This window comes from Colobus angolensis, unplaced genomic scaffold, assembly GCF_000951035.1.
Source record: "Colobus angolensis palliatus isolate OR3802 unplaced genomic scaffold, Cang.pa_1.0 Scaffold13, whole genome shotgun sequence".
NCBI lineage: Eukaryota > Metazoa > Chordata > Mammalia > Primates > Cercopithecidae > Colobus > Colobus angolensis.
The window spans coordinates 4,461,580-4,485,260 of NW_012114252.1; the positions used below are offsets into that span (position 1 = coordinate 4,461,580).

The window sequence follows — 23,681 nt, forward strand, 5'->3', positions numbered from 1 at the left end:
CTGTTACTGGTGTATAAGAATGCTTGTGATTTTTGCACATTAATTTTGTATCCTGAGACTTTGCTAAAGTTCCTTATCAGCTTAAGGAGATTTTGGGCTGAGACAATGGGGTTTTCTAAATATACGATCATGTCATCTGCAAACAGGGACACTTTGACTTCTTCTTTTCCTAACCGAATACCCTTGATTTTTTTCTCTTGCCTGATTGCCCTGGCCAGAACTTCCAATACTATGTTGAATAGGAGTGGTGAGAGAGGGTATCCCTATCTTGTGCCAGTTTTCAAAGGGAATTTTTCCAGTTTTTGCCCATTTAGTATGATATTGGCTGTGGGTTTGTCATAAATAGCTCTTATTATTTTGAGATATGTTCCATCAATACCGAATTTATTGAGAGTTTTTAGCATGAAGGGCTGTTGAGTTTTGTCAAAGGCCTTTTCTACATCTATTGAGATAATCATGTGGTTTTTGTCTTTGGTTCTGTTTATGTGCTGGATTACATTTATTGATTTGCGTATGTTGAACTAGCCTTGCATCCCAGGGATGAAGCCCACTTGATCATGGTGGATAAACTTTGATGTGCTGCTGGATTCGGTTTGCCAGTATTTTATTGAGGATTTTTGCATTGATGTTCATCAGGGATATTGGTCTAAAATTCTCTTTTTCTGTTGTATCTCTGTCAGGCTTTGGTATCAGTATGATATTGGCTTCGTAAAATGAGTTAGGGAGGATTCCCTCTTTTTCTGTTGATTGGAATAGTTTCAGAAGGAATAGTACCAACTCCTCCTTGTACCTCTGGTAGAATTCGGCTGTGAATCCGTCTGGTCCTGGACTTTTTTTGGTTGGTAGGCTATTAACTATTGCCTCAATTTCAGAGCCTGCTATTGGTCTATTCAGGGATTCAACTTCTTCCTGGCTTAGTCTTGGGAAAGTGTAAGAGTCCAGGAAATTATCCATTTCTTCTAGGTTTTCTAGTTTATTTGCATAGAGGTGTTTATAATTGTTGTGCATTTTATGGCACAATGAAAAGTACCCCAAGAAAACCAAAACAGGACCAAAATAGATTGGTGAATTCACAAGCTACATGTTACATACATGAATGAAAGTACAGTTCATTTCATTGAAATCTGTAATGTATTGAGTCAAAGTAAAAAGAACCATCAAAAAGAATCTGCACCAGATGGAGTTAAACAGTCACGGAAGATTTTGTTCAAGACTATTGCAATGGGAGAGAGAGACCATTGCAGTACAGGGAAAAAAATAAACTCAACTCCACTGAAACAAAAGGCTGGAGAGGTTTTAGCATTGGAGTGAACTATTGGAAAAGTGCTGGAGAAGATTAAGAGGGAGGTTGGTCAATGTGATTAAGCCACATGTGTTTGCTAATTGGTGCTTGTTAAAGTTACACTCCTACCCTCACATAGAGACTGGAAGATAGGGGCCCTATCTTATTGATTATTTTTCAAACAATTGGCTCCCAGTTCCTTGAGAATAATATTCCTGAGTTGTAAAGGTGAAAAGAGGCTTGCAGAAGATTTACATCTCAAAGAGGCAGAGAAAGAATTTACAGCTTTTCTAAGGTAAATGCACTACGAAAAGAGAAGTCAGAGCCTGTAGTTAGAAAGAAACCTGTCTAAAATTTAGTCAAGCAGAAGGGGCCATGGGGGTGCTGCCATGTTGGTCAATACCCCCATGAAACTTGGTCAGCTTAATTTTCTGGAATTGTGTTAACACAGTTAAATGGATCAAAACCTATTAGCCAAAGAATATTTAGTTAGTTTTTCTATGCCTACTGATCATGCAGCTGGGAGAAAGAACATAACAGATAAATGTATTGGCATACGTTATTAGATTATCTCAATATTGACCTAGATTTATCTTAATTTATTCTAGAAATTAATCCACTTTTTCTTTGCCAGAACGTTTCCTTCTTACACATGAATTATCAACATATTAGAGAGACACACTTAAAGTAGGGATATAAAAGCAAAGGGAATTACAGCATTAAATGTTTGATTGAAATTAAATGTCAGGAATCCTGAATTATGTTGACAGTTCCACGTTTCAATGTATATTCAGAAGGTGAAAAAAAAAAATCTCACTGTCTTGAAATATGTAAAATGTTTAAATTTTAGCAAAAGATTTTTGCCTCTAATTAATTAGTGGCAGCCCTGAAGGGAGCACAAAGATCTCAAAAAAAGTTAGTAGAGTTTCACCCTAAGTTATCTCAGTTGAGTTGAAAATATCCTACTGAAGCCTGAAAAGGGGAAAGGGCCAATTACAAAGTACTTTAATTTCTCCGAAATGGCTTTTGCAAAGCACTAATGAAAAATCCTTTTCTATGGACATTTGATAGGATCCTGCTATTGTTCAGATTCAGACAGTTAAAATAAATCAAGAGTCACACAGTCATCTTGAAAGAGGCAAAAATTGACCAAGGAAAAGTGAATAATTCGCATCTAACTGTGAATGAAAATAGTCTGAAGGCACAGCTAACTAAGCCACGTGCTCCTTTTCCAGTGTCATGGTCAATAACAAGTCTCAGGTAGGAGCGTGGCATGTGCTTTCTCCAATGTTGACAACTCCAGTCAATAAAGTATAATTGGAACCTGCCAAGAAGGTAGTGTGTCAAAGGTGTAGTTAAGCAGAAACTTAGATGCTGAACTGTTTGTGTAAAAATTGAGCACATAGTCTAATTATAAGTTTAAGAACTTAAAAAAGTTTGAACATTGTAAATCAGCCCTGTGAATGATGCACGCTGCTGGAACATGACAGCTGCATCAGTAGAGCTCAGTCAGAATAGAGGAAGAAGTGTCAAAATCACAAGAGGAGCACTACTCTTAGCAAATAATTAAAGGGAGGATTCAGAGAGATGGGGTGTGTGTCTTTGAGTGGGATAAGCAAAAAGGTTAAAATATCATTTTAATTTATCTCCTTAAAAGACACACAAGTGAAAAACAAGACCTTTTTTGTTAAGTCAATAAATAGGAGTTTGATTACCTTATGCTTGTTAGGCACTTTGATCTACCATCATACAGCCTACTATTTAAACTTTCTTGACACTCAAGAAAAGATTCTATGATATTACAAACAGAATGGAGGTAATATACACAGTCCACTTTACTGTTGATTGGATAAGTAGAATGTGGAGTAAAAGTTCAATCAGTTCTAATGACCGTAGATGTTTTGGTAATTATAATTGCCCCTCAATGTGACTCCAAATTCAGAGACTTCAAGAGGCTCACTGCATGCCTTTCTCTGGCAGTCTCACTTTTGAAATTGAAAAGAAGGTTAAATCTGCATATCTGAGCTCTGCCCTGCTCTGAGAACCAATTGATTTCCCTTGGTAGATGTGTCATTCAAAAACTATATTTTATTGCTAATAGTACATAATCAAAGATACAGAGAAATTAATGAACTAGTTTCTTAGTAGAATAAAATATTGCTTAGGATCGCCTTCATACATGTAACTTAGCATTTCATTGGCAAAATTGCATTACTCATTCCAGTACTTCCATAGAGTAATCTCGATTTTCCTCAGCATCGTTTTGTTGTTAGATTGAACCCTGGTCTATTGTGAATGCTGCTTTGGAGAGGAAATTTTTATCTATACCACAAATTAATTTGACATGTATTCATGTAGAGAAAGCAAAAAGTAAGTTGTTTGCACATTTTTCTTTTATTTGCATCTTGATCCATTTCAGAAAATTAAAGAGATAATCACATGGTATACTAGATAGACAGTATGAAGGACCAACTTACTGGATGATACTTAACAATGTCTGAATGCTGTGATGTGACCCAGCCAGGCACCACTCCAGTGCAAGCCCTCCATCCCATCTTGGTTTTTTTTGTTTGTTTGTTTGCATTTGTAACAACTTAATAATTTATATGTCCCATTATGATTTTAGTGGAATGTTTTAAAGCCAAGGCATAATTCACTGCAAAAATAAACTTGAAAAAGCAAACAGACTTTCGAATAGTATGTTATGACCTAGACAAAACTGATTATCAACTAGTAATACTCATAATTAGCACATGCAACACAATGAGAAATTAAGGCCTGTGCTATGTACTCTTAAGTATTGTCAGACATGAGATATCCTTAAATGTTCTATCAATTGCATTCCTTTCTGCACATACACTATTTTAAACAAGAAAACAATTGTCTTTCCTCCAGATTCTCATGTTTACCAATGCAAAATGGTGCAATCACAGTAAAAATGGTTTATTATGATGTTATTTTAGAAAGGCTTAGTCCTCAAACTGTCAAAAATGTACTTAAAAAATGTCCAAATCATGAGAATGATCAACTTCAGTGGCTTCCTCTGAATCCAACTTGGCTTCTCCATGTCCTTCCTGTGACTCATCAAGAGAGGCCAAGGCCTCATTTGTGTCACTTGCAAAAGTTTCTCGTGATGTGTCATCATCTTCTTGAAAATTTAGACGTTTAATAGCTTGTTTCATCTTTTTTCCCAACACTTGTGTTCTCCTCTTCCTAGCAGCTTTTTTATTTTCATATTCCTTTTGGTTTTCAGTGTAGAAAATGTCCTTAATTTGTTCCTCGCTGATACTAGGAATATTTTTCAAGAGATTCAGAAAAACTCCCCCTGGTGTTCTTGTTCGACTACCATTCATTATAAAGAGACCACCATTTTGTTCAACTTCAGCAGTTTCCATCAGAAGTTCAATTGCCTTTTTGTTCCCAGTAATCCTCACTACTGGAGCTATCAGGTCTTTCTTTGGTTCCTGTAACCTGAATGAAATTTCATCAGCCACTTTCTCTTGAGAATCTTCCTCTGTGATCTCATATCGACCTTTATAGTTCATTTCTGGTCTGTTCCCCAGCCTGTCTTTGACAGTTTGTTTCCTTCTGAGATGACCTCGCCCGTTTTCCTCTTCCTTTGATCCCATTTTTTTGCCACCGTGCATATATTCATCTAGTTCCTTGTCTAGATCTTTTGTATGTTCTTGAGATTCCCTCCTAAGTTTCTTAGCAAGGAAATAATCGTAGGTCTCGGATTGTCTGCTTCTGTCAATAGTGCCCTCCATTCCCAAGATACCAAGCTCAGTGGCCACTGCATCTTGATTCTGTTCCTGCAGCACAGCACCCCGTATGTTGTTAATCTTCTTTCCTCCAGCGACAGGTGGTTTCTCACTGCTCTGGCCAAAGGGAAAAGGCTCTGGTTTGGGAGGAGGGTTAAAACATTTCTGTCGTTTGCATTTCCAAAGACAGCTATCATCATCTGAATCAGAAAAACTCTCTTCACTTGAATCCACACTTTCAACAGCTCGATCATGTGATACATGGAGTTGCCGTATTCTGGAAGGCCCTCATAGCACTGTCGCCACCTAGCACTTTCGGCAATTGCAGCGGCCTGTCGCTGGGTGCGACCCTCATGTCGGAATCCGAGTTGGAAAGCTACCCATCTTCCATGTCGCCGACCTCCAACACCATCTTCCCGCGGTGCCCCTCCATCCCATTTTCATGTCTGAAAATTCAAGGGCTGGATTGGCAAACTGACAAACAGCACTTGGAGCATATTGGAGAATGTAGATGTTTTAATTAGACTTAATTAATTCTTTTAATGTTAAAGAACACAAACCTTATAATGAAATGACTGGTTTTTAATGCTTTTTTCAAAATTATTTACTGTTTCCTTTTACCAGATTTATCAGTAAAGAAAACCCAACGTCAAGTTTTCAATGAAAACTCTGTATGTACGGTTTGACTTCTTACTATGTCACACTGTAAAATGCTAGGAAGGTTAAAATCAGACTTAATTTGTTACAATGCATGATGACCTGTAGCTCTTGAAATCTGAATAGACAGCCAGGCACAGTGGCTCATACCTGTAATCCCAGCATTTTGGGAGGCCGAGGCAGGCCAATTGCTTGAAGTCAGGAGTTTGAGACCATCCTGGCCAACATGGTGAAACACTCTCTCTACTAAAAATACAAAAATTAGTTGGGCATGGTGGTGGGTACCTGAAATCCCAGCTACTTGGGAGGCTGAGGCAGGAGAATCGCTTAAACCCCAGGGTAAGGGGGAGGTTGCAGTGAGCCAAGATTGCACCACTGCACTCCAGCCTGGGCGACAGAGACTCCATCCCCCACCCCCCCAAAAAACCTGAATAGACATCAGGCACACATCGACTAATAACTCCTTGAGTCCAATTAGAAAGACAGAATAAATTGGGATTTAAGGAGGTATGGGAAATGACATTGGAATTTCAACAACATGAAACTGATTTTTCTTAAGATTAATCTATATACATAATATATTCTTCCCCTCAGTTTTAGAAAGCTAATTTGTAGAACTACATCCCAGTTTGTTTGGATTTTATTATGTCAATTGATATCATAGTTTTCCAGGCCTCCATTGATAATCCCTGTAGAGAGTTCTGCAATAATCTGCATAAAAAAGTAGCCTCTTTGAAATCCAGACATTTCTTGAATTCTAGACTCGTTGTCCAGGCTAAGTACTTATTCAAGTCTTTCAGCCTCTCTCTTCTTTAAAAGGTATAACACAGGGTCCCTATATGCTGGCTCTTTCCAAGTTTGGAAACTTGCATGTAGTGACATTGTATGAAGAAAAAACATACCAGGAGACATGAGCTGTTTCTTTAGTTACACTGATCAGTCACATGACATCAACAAGCCACTTTAGTTGCTAGGGCTCAATTTTCTCATGCCTTGATTCTGTACTTTTTGCAGTGAGACTGTATTCTAAAGTGTTGCCCAAAATATGCAGCTACAAAAATGAGCCCTAGAATATTAAACATGTTTATTATTTTATTCCCATCCCATTCCATCTGGCTTATCTCCTTCTGCCTCTTCTGATGCCATTTTCTCAAGGAAAACTGCATATTTTCTCAAGATATATCATTTTCTGAGGGCATGATTTATTTCTGATAAGTGTCTAAATTAGATCAGTTATTTTTTCAATAATCTTTAATACTCTCTGCTTTAAAAAAAGACTTATTATGCTGAGTACTTTGATTTAGAAATGCAAAAGATATTGAAGCTCTTTCCTTCCTAAGGGTAAAAATGATATTAACCACCCACTTGTTTATGGGCTCTAGTTAATAGCTACAGTAAATGAACATGGCAGATAGGAACAAATTTCAGTGTTTTGACATTTTTATATAGGCAAAGTTGGCATGTTAAGTCAGAATCCCCATTAAACTATTCCATGTCACACACATACTCCTCAAAAACAAAAATGTATGTTTATTTGAGTATATTCAAATGACGCTTTTCCATGGAAGGGCCATGTATGCAAAGTGACCCCCAAATCCTGAAGGAGCTGAGGAACCAAAGAAGGAGGCAGACAGATTCAGTTTGTCGATATTGGGTGACATATTGAGGGAACTTAAAGACAGAACCGTGGCCTTGGATAGCAGCAAGACAGGCAGATCCCCACACTGCTACTCCTCAGACCCAAGGCCTATACAGCTCCAGGAAAACAGATGTGCTCTTCAGCAAGACAATTAAAGGCAACCTTCCAGAACAGGCAAGAATGTGGTGTGTGTCATAGCCTATACTTTGTATGGCAGCATCAAGGTTGCTTTGGTCTTACATCAGTTGAAGTAAACATTAATAAAGTAAAAACCAGGAGGCAGTCATGAGGCTAATCAGAAGTCAACATGGCAGATTAGCATTCAAAGTGGAGTCACTTTTGCCTTCACTGGTGCTGACATTGAAATGGGTCAAACCACCGAGTTTTATTCTAGGCACCACCAGTTACAAGTTGCATGACTTTGGACAAGGTATTTGGCCTTTCTCATTTCCATTTCCAGAGATGAAATGGATCTCAAGGGGCATTTTAAGGAGTAGTTTCAAGTTTTAAAGGAGATTAAATATATTAAAGTTTTTCAAGAACTGCAAAGTACTGTATAAAGAACTATTACTGTTTGTGTTTATGTCAGTAATTGGACTTATTTATTCTTTATATTGGCATGAGAAATTTTCCTTCTCTTGTTTTCCATTTTCTGGGAAAAAAATAAAAATAAACAAAACACCTTCCTTGAATCTTAGTTCCCTCCTTAGTCTCTGTGCTATTTCTCTGCATAACTTGCAAACTAATTTTTAAAGCAATAGACTTCAAATATTAATTTAAAATTCTCCAAAATGATCTCCTAAATCTTAGATCCAGTCACCTTCTTTCAAATTCCTGAAATCCATCTCATGTCATCTGACACGAGCAGTTATAACACTCTTGAAGTTCCTCGCCTGACTTTCATTAATCTGAAACTAAGTACTCAGATCACTCATTCATTCATTCAATCACTCATCCATCCAGTGATTCAACACATATTTATTTATCCCTTACTGTGGTTAGGCACTGTTGGGAAGCACTAGAAATAAAGCAGTGAACAGTGAACACAGCAGGAGAAATCCCTGGGAGACAGACAGTAAACACATAGATATTGATAGATATTGCGTGACTAGTGTTCTTGCATGCTGCCTATGGGTGACACACTGTTGCTGCTGCTGACCATGGACAACATCTGGATGGTAATACCAAGATAAGAGCCCTCGGGAATACATCAAGTCTCACTGTCCCCTCTTCTTTCCTACTGCCCTAAAGTGAACATTATGTGTTGTTTGGTCTTTGTCATCCTTTTGCCCCTTCAAGTCTTTTCACCAGTTTATTTTTTTAATTAAAAACAATTTCCATTGCTAGATTAAACCATTATGACCTATCAGTATGCTTATGTCCTCTGTTTGAGAAACTGGACTTCTAGTCCATTGTGAGTACTAGCTCTTTACACTGTGGTTTCATTCATGGTAAATGTTGCCAATAACTTATGTATAAGTTGCCTATTTTTTATTGTTTACAGGGACATTTCTTTTTTCTATATGTGTATCTAACATACATTTTTAAGGAAAAAATTCTGATAATGTATGCATAAAAATCACTTAAAAAATGAAAGAAAATTTACTGATAATACCATCCCCCGAAACAAAGCATCTATTTTTATTTTTCTGGACTCACTTTATGTATTTGTCAATATTCGTTTCAAAATATCATAAACATTTTTTCTAGTCCTGGTAAATTATAACAGCATTCAATTTCTTGCTCCTCTGTTCTGCCTTCCACATTTTAACAGGAATTTTCTTCTCAAACACAGCACATTTTCACATCTCTCACACGTGCTCACATGGTCACAATCATCCTGAAGCCTTCAATGACTCTGAACTTTGTAATTGCACAGAAAACATTGAGAATCTGTCTCATCAAGAAGTAACCAAAATTAGAATTAGAGGCAGATATCCAGTACAATCATCTTCATATTTTTTGTTTATGTCCTCCCTAAAATAAATTTGAAACTCTGTATACACTCCTCAACATTTGTACGTTGTTATCTAAAATTTTTATCATAAGTTTAAATAGATGCCAGTAATCCCAGCACTTTGGGAGGTTGAGGTGGGTGGATCACTTGAGGTTGGGAGTTTGACACCAACTTAGCCAACATGACTGGTGAAACCCTGTCTCTATTAAAAATACAAAAATTAGCCGGGTGTGGTGGTGCACACCTGTAGTGCCAGGTACTCGGGAGGCTGAGGCAGGAGAATTGCTTGAACCCAGGAAGCAGAGGTTGCAGTGAGCCGAGATCATGCCGCTGAACTCCAGCCTGGGTGACAGAGCGAGACTAGGTCTCTAAATAAATGAATAAACAAATAGTTGCAAAGGATGCATTTGGTGCCACATTGTAAATATTGACAGTTAAGACATTACATTGCTCTTATAAACACTTTCAATGAACTAAATTTCTCTTCAATTTGCAATCCATTATTATCCATTTAAAAAGACATAAGCAAGTTTTTCTTTAACGGTTGTTTTCCTTTTTCCTGAACTTGTATTTCCATTATAGTTCCCCTACAGAAATTTATGCTAATATAATACAAATTTATGCTTTGAAAAATTTAATAACCACCCTGTCATTTCTGCAAACACACACATGTGTATAATTAAATTAATTTTCTGTTTAATTTCCATGATTGTAAGGCTCCAAGTGCTAAGATATTCCTTCAGATTGAGTTATCATTACAATTATTATTGATATTAAATGGATCAAAACTATGAAACTAAATTTTTTGATAATTAAAACTTAAGAGTAAAGTTTTGTTACAGATTCTTTCCTTAATGAAAGCGTAGGATTTTCCCCCTAATAGGTGAATAAATCTTTGGGTGAATATTACTTATGGACAGAGTCCTACTCCTTTTTGTGTGTATACGGTATGTATTGAAACACATTATTCAAATAAATGGTTTGCTTGGAATAAATGGAATATCGTTATAGGAAAGTCACTCAATTCATTGAACATCTTCCAAACTGTAAGTCAAAAATAATATGGTAGCAGACGTGCTTGCAAAGGATCTTGGGTATTAGAATAATTTGTTTCTCTCCATGCATAATCATGTTTTGAATTGTTCCTAGCATCCCACTCCAATTTCTTGTCCTTAGCTACTTAAATGCTGGCATTATGCACCATGTGACATTTAGGATAGGTGAGAATAATGTCCTTTTTGTGACTTGTAAGAAGTTGGCAGTGAAATAGATGACCTTGACAGTGGGCTCAGTCTTAGATCAATTTTAGGAAATAATTCACCTAAGATGAAGAAATTACCTCTGTACATGTCCCCCTAAGAAAAACCTCCCGTGTCCTGCTTAAGGCCATGGCCCTAGATAATAGGAGAACAGAACTATATGTCTATATTTAAAAACTGGATAGTGGCCTGAGGTCTACCACCTGTGGGCAGAGAGTGGAAATGGGACTCAGGAAGGCTCTCCAGAGAGTCATGTATGTTTAATGAAGTTTGATATAGAAGAAAGTACCATTTTTCCAGTACAGGTCTGCATGATCTTGCTGCTGAGGCTCAGCACATATTACTCAACTATTCATGACCAAAAGCATAGGAATTCAGTTGGTATTGCTGTTGGAGTTGTTATTACATATTCTGACCGGAAATTTCAGAAAAAATAAAGCTCTATAGATTATAGTCTCCTCGATTCATTTTCCCCGTAGCACAGTAAACAGACAGCATTTGAATCATTTAAAATACCTTCAAAGCCTGCAAAAACAAATCCAAATTGAATATGAAATAATCTATGCTTATTATGAGAGAAAATGTATTTTCTGTTAGTCAAGTACATTATGCTAACATGGCTCTCCTGATGAAGTCTGGGGGAAAAAATGTTGAAAAAGTAAATGCCAATGAAAATTATAAACTCCTCATAAAACTTCCTTCAAAAAGGACTTGAAAATATTAATTTAATTGTTCTTCCTAAATGTGATAAGTATATTTAATATTCCTTTACTTTAGACAGACATTAACATCAGAAGGCCAAGGGTAATGAAAATGCTGACTAAAAGACTAAAATCCCATTTTTACTGTGTTGAAGCTTTTCTGTATTAACAAAGTGGTATTTCTGTAGAAGGTGAATTAACTCTTTCAACTTGCAGGCGTTTAATTTAGTATCCTGAAAGACACACTTTATAATATGCAAAATGTTTAATTACCAAAGGACTCTACTTATGTGGGTGAGGGGATAATTTCTTTGGTGTTAGCACTTTTATGGCAATATGCAATAAACTCATTGATTTTGTTACTAGATTTCTATACCATCTGAACTATTTAACATTAGTGTCTGTGCACAGCAAAGTTCTAGGGAATATCCATAAATTATATTTTTTAGTAATTATACTAATTACTTCCTACATAAGGCAATGTAGGGAGTATCCTGAGAACTCAGTAAAATTATGCTTCATATTTTTATTTAAGCTTTGGCCTAAAACTTAATCAGTGGCTTTATATAATTCTTTTTAGATGCAGAAATCAATGGTGGATGATGTTCCTAGAATTTTCACTGTGAACTGAAATAAGTCTACTAGGATTTTTCATAGGAAAATGGGATCATGGATGATATATCCTTAACATGGTCTCATTGGCTACAGTAGAAATGGACAAGAGCATCATATCTGAAACACCTACAAATGATATTAAAGTTTTCTAAAATGTTTTTGTGCCAAATAAGTCATCAATAACATAAAATCACATCTATTGATATACTATCATGATATGCTAAAAAGCATTCTCATTTAACTTCAGAAATTTTTCCTTTTCACTAAAGGAGAAAAGCATCAGTGCCATGGAATTCAGGGGAGTTTTTCAGGGAAAAATTTTAGCGAAGTTGGAAGGGATGTCAGGAAAAATTTAGTCACTTTTTATATTTCATCATTCTTTTAAGTAATTACTGTAAGTAACACTGCTTTCCTCCATATCAAATGTTTTATAATTTACAAATGATACTGGTGTCAAACCCCTTCCAAAACTAAAAATTTATTCAAGCAACCATGCATTATTTGGGGGAACTATATTTTATGTTGCCTTGACACAAGAAAATTAGGAACATTATTTTTGCATCAACCTGCTACAAATTGCCCCCGTGATTTATTTTAGGAAAATGTGCTTTTGTTGGTATATTCTCTCCTTCCTCACCCATCCCCAGAACTCTTGGAATACTGAAAATACTGAAAGGCACCACATGCCCAGTAATCCTACGTAAACTTTTATTATGCTGTTCTTGGAATATGTTTACCTAATATAAAAATAAAGACACGTTAAATCAGTCAAGAGTCCAAGGATACTGAATTCCTCCATGTTCCCAATATTCCACTTTGAGTTTCTTTCCCTGTTCTCCTGGCATTTGCAGCAGTGGGAATTCCCTATGGTGTGCTTCCCACTAGCCTGTTATTCATGAAATCAGTTCTGCACTAGCTGTGTTTTACAGCCATTCATTCAAACAAATTCTTACCTGTTACTCTTCTGCTGTAAATCTTGCTCCCTGGTAACTTTGAAATCCACCATTTATTTTCATTATAGCACCTCAAGTAGTGCCAGCACATGATGATGCACATTAAATATTTTTTGAATGAACTTGAAATAAATTCAGTCATAGCCATCTATTCCATTAAAACTGGAAAAGAGGGAATAAAAACATTTTTTCTTGATGCAGTGCTGTCTCTTTTTCCCCTCTCAAAGACCACCATTTTCCTTGTCTTTGTCCTTTAATTTTATTATTTTTGAAGGGTAGAGACATCACTGGCCTCTCTAGAAGGATCTCTACCCAATCAGATTCTTCATGCCCATGGAAGTTTCCAAGTAATGTTCCCTTCTTTGCTAATGACAGTCCATGGCTTAGTTGTCAGCCAACTGATTAGAGCATTACCAAACTAGTGTATAATCTCCCCTAAACTGATATTTCTCTTATTTTTTTTTTCTTCTTCTTTGAGGCTTTTCAGAAAAGGTCCATGCTGGTACTTTGCAGAGTGAAGTTGAGAATGGGCATTAATCATGGAATCCTGCTATTGCTTTGAGCCAGGAAGACTTTCTCATAGGGCTCATCAGGAATTAGAATCACTGATGTGAATCCATATGTGTGCTAACAACTAGGTGGTCCATAAACTAGATAGCATTAATGTAACTGACAGGAAGCCATCATTGTGCATAGAGTGGCAATTGATTAATCGATCGATCAATCAATAAACAATACTAGCACAAATTTGATATTTATGTTTTGTACATCCAGAATTACCAAAACACCACAATATGTTGTGTCTGTCCATGATCCTGTGTGTATAGGGCATATTTTAACATTATTCACCTCTTACCATATGCCAGCTACTTATACTAGGTGTTTAAAGCTGTACATGTTCCTGAGAGAGTGATTGATTAGGTTTTATATTCTTGAAAATGGCACATCCCCTTACTTTAAAGGCAGATTGTGTGTATTTCAAAGCAGATCCATTATAAGTATGTAAATATTCCTGTACAGAGGCTAGAAATTCATAGCTTTTACCAAAGTGGATTCTCACTTCAGTGACTCATATTTAAACTCACTGCTAAAATGTTTCTTCTAAATGAAGTAATATTTAAGCTATAATTTCTAGCTGAGGAAGACAACTATTTCCTGATGAGACACTTAGGGATCTTGTTTTACATTCTGCGTGCACATACTGAAAATTCACATTTGAGTAAAGTTCGGAGTGTCAAGCACACTGCCCAAATAAAAGGCAAATCCTCATAATGGTACAGCAAGGTAAAATTTAAATGATGTGTTCAACTGGGTAACCACATTAGAAAGCTGTCTGAAATATGTATTTAAGTAGTAGAAAGAGCTATTTTATTCTAATGAATGAAAAATATACATTCTTGTGTGTGCATTTGTGTGTGTGTGTGTGTATATATATATATATATGCCTGTGTATACTTTAAATGCTAAATTTGGAAATATTCGTCTTTCAAATGATTGATAACATACATTTACTAACTTGTATGGCAGTTTTATTTACATGTTTTTGTTTTTTGCTTTTTTTTTTTTCTGAGATGGAGTTTTGCTCTTGTTGCCCAGGCTGGAGTGCTATGGCACCATCTCAGCTCACCACAACCTCCACCTCCCGGGTTGAGGCGATCATCCTGCCTCAGCCTCCCGAGTAGCTGGGATTACAGGCATGTGCCACCACGCCTGGCTAATTTTGTATTTGTAGTGGAGACGGGATTTCTCCATGTTGGTCAGGCTGCTCTCGAATGCCTGACCTCAGGTGATCTGCCCAGCTTGGCCTCCCAAAGTGCTGGGATTACAGGCATGAGCCACTGCACCTGGCCTTATGTTTTCAGGAATGAAATTAAATGTAGAAACTGAATCTACGTGACACTGAATTTGTAACATACGCTGACAAGTACTAACACAGGACTGGCAGGAACAGACACAGACCTTAAATAACCTTATTTCCTATGTCCTGCTTTTGTTGTGTAAGTGTTCCACAGTATTGATGTTACTTAAACTTGGCTTTGGAAATTCTGCAGTTATAGTTATTAGATATGCAAATTATGTCTATTCCTTTTATCCCAGACTCAGAAAGTTCTGTCATTTTATGGCTTGCAAATGCTTCATAAGCCTCGTGCTTTTCTGGGGAGGTTCCTAGTTAATAAGTAAATTAAATTTTTAAAAATAGGCTGAATATTTTATCACAGTGGCATTATAAACATTTGTCATCCATGTAGGGAACATTTTTCCTTCAGGCTCTGATTTGCAATTCATAATTATTTCCTGTCTTATCCTTGTTCTCTCTCAATGGTACAAGATAGAGAAAAGATAGTTTTAGAGTATACACATTTTAATCAATATTCAAATGGAATTAGAAGGCCTCAAGGTTTTCTGTGTGTGTGCATGGAAATTCATCTTCACCAATCACCGTTAGCAACAGTTGAAATAATAGGTGACTTCTCAAGAGAGAAGGTATGAAAATATCGTTCAGGTCATGCACGTTGAGCTAATTTTGGCATCATGTAATTCAGGATTGATATTATTTAGATAGTTTCTTTTTTGGTATAACTACATGGATAAATACAGCCTCTAGTTAGTGTTAAAGAATTGTGTCTTTAGCTCTGAAATCCCTTCACGCTCAAATATGGCAGTAGGAATTCATTTGCTGGAGGAGCTGTTCTTTCTCTTTTTAAACAGCGTTATCAAGATACATTTTATGTAACATAAAAGTTCACCCGCCGGGCGCGGTGGCTCAACCCTGTAATCCCAGCACTTTGCGAGGCCGAGACGGGCGGATCACGAGGTCAGGAGATCGAAACCATCCTGGCTAACACGGTGAAACCCCGTCTCTACTAAAAAATACAAAAAAGTAGCTGGGCGACGCGGCAGGCGCCTGTAGTCCCAGCTACTCGGGAGGCTGAGGCAGGAGAATGGCGCGAACCCGGGAGGCAGAGCTTGCAGTGAGCTGAGATCCGGCCACTGCACTCCAGCCTGGGCAGCAGAGCGAGACTCCATCTCAAAAAAAAAAGTTCACCCATTTGTAGAGGCCAAGTTTTTAGTATATTCACAGTGTTAGCAAGCACCACTGTTCCCATAATCTAATTATGGAACATTTTTGTCACACAAAAAGAAAACTGAGGCCCATCAGCAGTCATTCTCCAGCCCCCACACCTGCTTCCATCACTCCCTTGCCCTGTGCGCTGACAACCACTAACCTACTTTCTGTCTCTATGGATTTGCGTATTCTGGACATTTTATATAAATGGAATCATGCAATATGTGATCTGTGAGTGGCTTCTGTCATTTAACATAATGTTTTCAAAGTTCATCCATGATACAGTATGTATCAGAATTTTATTCCTTTTAATTGGTGAATAATATTTTGCTATATAGATATACCACATTCTGTTTAATCATTCATCAGTTGGGGAATTTTTGGATTATTTCCAGTTTGGAGGTACTATGAAGGATGCTATAAACATTTGTGTAAAACGTTTTGGGTGGTGTATATTTTCATTTCTCTTGAGTATGTAACTAAAAGTAGAATTGCTGGATCACATGGTAGTTTTATGTTTAATCTTTTGAGGAACTACCAAACTGTTTTTCCAATGTGGCTGTACTGTTATACATCCCCATTAGCAATATGTAAATGTTTCAATGTCTTCACATGTACACCCACACTGGTTATTATCTTTTTTATTATTGTCATCTTAATGGTATGAAGCAGTACCATATTTTGATTTGCATTTCCCTAATAATTAATGATGTTAAGCATATTTTGTTGAGTCTGTTAGCCTTTTGCATTTCTTCTTTGGAAAAGTGTCTACTCAAGTCTTTTGTCTGTTCTTTAATAGGGTTGTTTGTCTTTTTGTTGTGGGGTTGTGTATATGCTGGATACTAGATGCTTATCAGATGTATGATTTACAAATATTTTCTCCCATCTGTTGGTTATCATTTTACTTTCCTGACAGTGTCTTTTGATACACAAAAGTTTTCATTTTTATGCGTTTTTATGAAGTCCTATTTATTTTTTCTTTGGATGTCATACTAAGAATTCATTCTTAAATCCAAGATCATCAAGATTTACCCCATATGTTTCTTTCATTTGCTCTTACATTTAGGTCATAGATTCATTTAGAGTTAGTTTTTGTAGATGGTATGAGGTAGGGTAGGATCCAACTGCAGTTTTTTGCATGCAGGTATCCAGTTGACCCAATATGAGTTGGTGAGGATATTATCCTTTCCTTATTGAACGGTCTTTGCATGCTTGTTGAAAATCAATTGGCCATAAATGTGTGGGTTCATTTCTGGTGTCTCAGTTCTATTTCACTGATCTGTTTGTCTGTTCTTGCACCAGTACCACTGTGTCATTGTTGCTGTTTTACAAAAAATGCATAATGCTCTTACATTTTTTTGACAGTACATTATTGTTAACTGTCTGCACATTGTCATGCAGCACTTCTCTAGAATATTTCCATCTTGCATGACTGAAACTCTATATCCATTGAATAGCAACTCCCATTTTCTTCTCCCTCTATCCCATTAACCATCATTCTGCTCTCTGCTTCCATATGTTTGTCTACTCTAGATACTTCATATAAGTAGAATCATGCAGTATCTGTCCTTTTGTGACTGGCTTATTTTACATAGCATAATGCCCTCAAGGTTCATTCATGATGTAGCATGTGATAGAATTTCTTTCTTTTTTAAAGCCAAATAATATTCTTTTTATTATAAACCATATTTTTTCTCATTCATTCATTGATGGACATTTAAGTTGTTTGTACCTCTTAGCTATTGTGAATAATGTTTCAGTGAATGAGAATCTAATGCCTCCACTGATCTGACAGGAGACGGAGCTCACACAGTAACAATTGAAGCATTGTTTTCCATGTTCTCTCTTGGAGAGCCTGTTTTCAATTTTGGGGGATAAATATCCAGAAGTGGCATTGCTAGGTAGTACTACATATTAGTTACTTTAGCTTTGGAGTACATTTGAAATCAGGAAGTGTGAGTCTTCCAACTTAGCTCTTCTTTTTCAAGATTGTTTGACTGGGCATTTGCAATTTTATGTGAACTTGAGGGAAAGCTGTTAGAATTTTGATGGAGATTTCAATGAATCTATAAATTGCTTTAAGTAGTATTGCTGTTTTAACAAAATGTGTCTTCTAGTCCATAAACATGGGATGCCTTTCCATTGAATTAGGTCATTTATAATTTCCTTCATCAATGTTCTGTAGTTTTCCATGTAAAATTCTATCACTTCTTAGTTGATTTATTCCTAGGTATATTTAAGATGCTAATGAAACTTTTCTTAATTTTTTTTTTTTTTTTTTTTGAGATGGAGTTTCACTCTTTTTGCCCAAGCAGGAATGCAATGGTGCTATCTCAGCTCACTGCAACCTCCGCCTCTGGGGTTCAAACGATTGTCCTCCCTCAACCTCCTGAGTACCTGGGATTACAGCCTCCCACCACCACGCCCAGCTAATGTTTGTATTTTTAGTAGAGACGGGTTTTCACCATGTTGGCCAGGCTGGTCTCAAACTCCTGACCTCGTGATCCACCTGCCTCGCCCTCCCAAAGTGCTGGAATTACAGGTGTAAGCCACTGCGCCTGGCCAGTTTTCTTAATTTTCTTTTCACATTGTTCATTGCTACTGTATAGAAAGCCAACACATTTTTGTGTGGTTAATCTTGTACCCTGTAACTTTGCTGTATTTATTTATTAGCTCCAGCAGGTTTTTTTGTGGATTCTTTGGGATTTCTTATGTATACTGTATTAGTCCATTTTTATACTGCCATGAAGTAGTATGACTGGGTAATTTATAAAGGAAAGAGGTTTAATGGACTCACAGTTCCACTTGGCTGAGGAGGCCTCACAATCATAGCAGAAGGCAGAGGAGAAGCAAAGGCACATCTTACATGGTGGCAGGCAAGAGAGCTTGTTCAGGGAACTCCCACTTTTAAAACCATCCAATCTTGTGAGATGTATTCACTACCACGAGAACAGTATGGGGAAAATCATCCCCATGATTCAAAATTATCTCCTTGTAGGCCCGCCCCTGGTATGTGGGGAGTTTTACAATTCAAGGTGAGCTCTGGGTGGGGACACAGCCAAACCGTATGTTATAGGATCACATCATCTGTGGGTAGAGACAGTTTTTATAGTTTTTATTGTTGTTGTTGTTGTTTTTTTTTTGTTTTTTGAGACAGTCTCACCCTGTCACCCAGGCTGGAGTCCAGTGGCATGACCTTGGCTCACTGTAACGTCTGCCTCCCCGGTTCAAGCAATTCTCTACCTCAGCCTCCCGAGTAGCTGGGATTATAGGTGCCCACCACCACACCTGGCACATTTTAGTGTTTTTAGTAGAGACAGAGTTTCACCATCTTGGCTAGGCTGCTCTTGAACTCCCAACCTCGTGATCCACCGACCTAGGCCTCCCAAAGTGAAGTAGAGAGAGTTGTAAGCCTTTCTCTTGAGCTTAGATACTTTATTTTTTTTGCTGAATGACTGTGGCTATAATTTTGAATACAATGTTAAATAGCAGTGGCGAAAGCAAGCTTCCTTGTCCTTAGAGAGAACTCTTTCAGTCTTATATCATTGACTATGATGTCAGCTGTGAGATTTCATAAATGCACATTATCATGTTTAGAGAATTCTCTTCTATTCCTACTTTTCTGTATATTGTTATCATAAAAGTGTGGTGGATTTCATTAAATTTCTTTTCTTCATAATTCAGATGATTGTGTGTATTTTTCCTTCATTCTATTACTAGGCACGTATTATATTGACAGAGTTTCTTATGTTGAATCAACCTTAACTTTCTGGGAGAAATCTCAGTGGTTAGTGTGTCCTATAATCCTTTTTTTTTTTTTTTTTTTTTTTTGAGATGAAGTCTCACTCTGTTACCCAGGCTGGAGTGCAGTGGCGTGATCTTGGCTCACTGCAACTTCCGCCTCCGAGGTTCAAGCAATTCTCCTGCCTCAGCCTCGCGAGTACTGTACCTACAGGCACGTGCCATCACACTGGCTAACTTTTTTAAAATTTTTATTAGAGATGAGGTTTCACCATGTTGGCCAGGCTGGTCTTGAACTTCTGACCTCAGGTGATCCTCCTGCCTCGGTCTCCCAAAATGCTGGGATTACAGGCATGAGCCACTGCACCAGGCTATATAATCCTTTTAATATGCTCTTGGATTTGCTTTGATAGTGTTTTGTTAAAGAGTTTTTTTATCAACATATATAAGGGGTATTGGTCTATAGCAGGAGTCCCCAACCCCCGGGCCATGGACTTTGTCTGGTTTTGGTATCAGGTAGTGCCAGCCTGTCAGAATGAGTTAGGAAGTATTACCTCATCTTCTGTTTTTTGGAAGAATTTAAGAAGGATTTTTCTTCCTTCTTCTTTAATGTTTGGTGGAATTTACAAGTCAAGCCATCTAGTCCAGAGTTTTTCTTTGTTCGGAGGTGTTTTATTACTGACTCCATGTCTTTGCTTGTTATAGGTCTATTCATGTTTTTTTATTTCTTCATGATTCAGTCTTGGTAGGGTGTATGTTTCCAGGAATTTTTTGTATCAAGGTTGTATAATTTGTGGGTGTATATATTATATGACCACAAACTGGGTGACTGAAAACAACAGAAATTATTTCATAGTTCAGGAGTTTAGAAGTCTGAAATTAGATTGTCAGAAGCCAAGAAGTCAGAACTCAGGTTGTCAGGTGGTTCTTTCTGGATGCTTGGAGGGAAAGACCATCCCATGCCTCTCTCCCAGCTTCTGCTAGGTGGTTGCCAGTAATCCTTATTCTTTGCTTATCAATGCATTGCTCCAGTCACTGCCTCAATCTTCATATCACCTTCTTCTTTGTGTCTCTGGGTGTCCTTTTCTGTCTCTTACAGGGACACTTTCGCTGGATTTAGGGCTTATCCGAATCAAGTGTGATCTTACCTAGATCCTTACGTTATTTACATTGGCAAAGACCCTATTTCCAAATAAAGTCTTATTTGTAGGCTCTGGATGGACATGCATTTTGTCAGGATGCTATTTAACCCACCACAGTATACAACTGTTCATAGAATTTTTAGATAATCGTCTTTGTCTCTGTAAGATTGAGAGTAATGTTCCTTCTTTCGTTTCTGATTTTAGTTACTTTTTCTTTTCTCTCTTTGATAGTCAGCCTAGCTAAAAATCGGTCAATTTTGTTGATCTTTTCAAAGAACCAGTTGTTGGTTCCATTGACTTTCTCTGCTGTTTCTCTATTTGCTTTTTTGTTTATCTCCACTCTAATTTTTACTATTTCTTTTCTTCCGCTAGCTTTGGGCTTAGTTTTCTCCTTTTTTTTTCTAGTTCCTTAAGGTATAAAGTGACGTTATTGATTTGAAATCTTTCTTCTCTTTTAATGTAGGCATTTATGGCTATAAGTTTTGGCATGTTGTGTTTTCATTTTCATTCATCTAAGTATTTTCTATTTTCCCTAGTGATTTATTCCTTAACCCATTGTTTGTATGAAAGGTATGTGGTTTAATTTTCACATCCTTGTGAATTTTTCATTTTTCCCTCTAATATTGATTTCTAGCTTCATTCCATTGTGGTCAGAGAATATACTTTGTATGATTGCAGTCTTTTCAAATTTAAGACTTGAAAATTAGCAATGCTTTTTCGACTGAAATTTATCAGTCTCTTTCTTGACTAAGCACTCTTCTGGTTGCTGTATGTGTTTATTAGATTCCGGTGTTCGGAAAAGTTGATTCTGTTGTGTCATTTTTTTGCTAATTTTGCTGTTTTCTTCAGTGGCGGGACTAATTCTTGGCACTGTGTCTGCTGCTAGTGTGACATCACTCATCTTCTATGCTTATCTTACAGACATCTGTTACATGCCTTCCTTCAGGAGCCCTCTCTGTCTAGTCTGGCTTCTCAGTTTTGAGCTAATTTTCTTTTTATGAGTTCCCTTTACATTGCGTTTCCCCAAGATAATAATTATTTCCCTGAAACGACTGAACATGAACATATTCTGGGTATCCCAATAATGGCACAAGATTTCTTCCTTCATCCCAGCAAATGGATGAATAAAAGTTGCACAAATGAATAAAGATGAAATAGATTTAATTTCCCATGAGCTTATTACAAAACCTATTTATGGGTTACTATTAAAGAATTATAATCAAAAATACTTAACACAAAAGATACTTTACATGTAATTTAATCATTCTTTAGGATCTGGTGATATAATAAGATTATGAGTAAAGTCGAAAGATCATAATCACAAGAGTCATCTTAAATGACATATTATGACTCATTATGACTGTTATGAGTCATCATTTAATATGACTGTACATTAGAAACTGTGGAAGAAGGCCTCAACTCTTGCCCAAAAGGACATTTAGAATTTCTTCTACCTGAATGTTTTACTTACATTAATTTATTTATCTTTTGAGCGCAGAAGATAGATATGTTTATTTGATTATTTTGGTTATGTGATTTTCATAGAAACCTCAGCTACTAGGTATATGTTCAGTGTGTATATATATGGACTTTTAACTTTCACATATTGTCTTGCTTGTTTAATATTTTAAGGAACAGTCACATGTTACATTGGCTACTGTTAGGAATAGCTAATATGAGCCTGAATGCTGGTCCAGATATAGAAATCTTCAGTGTATTGGAGACCTGAAATGAAATGTTATTGCATGGCTAAGAACACGCTATACCTCAAATCCCATTTAGAAAACATAAGAATTACTTGCTATAACATTTTGACATACATGGCTAGCCAGGTAGATAAGTCTTTGTCCTACCTGACAATACAGCTTTATTAAGGGTTATTTTTGTATTCCTTGTTATGTTTCAATGTGTTACACTTTAACCTTAAAAAATAAAAAAATCAGTGAGTTTCCAAACTAAAAACTCAGTTTTATTTTTGTTATTTTATTTACTTTTTGTTTATTTTACAAAAAGATTTTATTTTATCCTTTGTTATAAATTTTACTATATTTTCAAAACTGGTAAACTATAATATCAATTACAAAATAATAATGTATGTCAATCATTATACAGAAACATAAATTTTAAGAGGGACTAAATACAAGATGCCATTAATTCGTATCAAAATCTTACTTAGTTGGCTCACAAACTTTTGTCTATCTTTTCATGGGTGGGAAAATAAAATTGGAACCATTGACGATTTTCTTGTTTCCCAACTAATATTGTAAATTCTTGACAAAATATTATTATTTTTAAAATAAATTTTATTGTTTATATTTAAGGTATACATCATGATGTTTAATATATGTGGACATAGTAAAATTGTTACTGTAGTGGAACAAATTAATATATCCATCATCTTACATAGTCACCTGTTCCCTCTCAGAGAGCAGCTATAACCTTTTTCTTTAGCAAAAGTCCTGAATACAATATGCTAGTGTTAACTATAGTCTTCATTTTGTACATTAGATCTTTCAAATTTTTCATCCTACATAATTGTTACTTTTCATCCTTGACTTATATTTCCCCATTTCCTGCCCAATCCTAACCCTTGTAACCACCGCTTATTTTATTCTCTATCTCTATGTAATTGACCCTTTTTTTCCCCAGATGCCACATATATTTGAAATCATGCGATATTTTTTTTCTGTGTCTGGCTTTTTTCACTTAGGATAATGTCCTACATGCCCATTCATGTTGTGGCAGATGGCAGGAACTCCTTTTTTTAAGACCAAATAATATTTTATTGTGCATATATACCAACTTCTTTATCCATTCTTCCCATGATGCACACCTATGTTATTTTCATAATCTTGGCTATTGTGAATAAAGCTGCAATAAACATGGAAGAGCAGATATCTTTACAAG

General features: G+C 36.5%; 1 protein-coding gene and 1 pseudogene across 2 annotated transcripts in view; one reads left to right on the forward strand and one right to left on the reverse strand.

Moving 5' to 3' along the window:
- GPC6 (glypican 6) overlaps positions 1–23,681 on the forward strand; it is a 1,213,294-nt gene that overhangs the window by 796,175 nt on the left and 393,438 nt on the right. The window lies entirely within an intron of this gene.
- Positions 3,862–5,455, reverse strand: LOC105505829 (annotated as a pseudogene). Its single transcript, XR_001000816.1, has one exon. The product of XR_001000816.1 is annotated as a phosphorylated adapter RNA export protein pseudogene (transcript).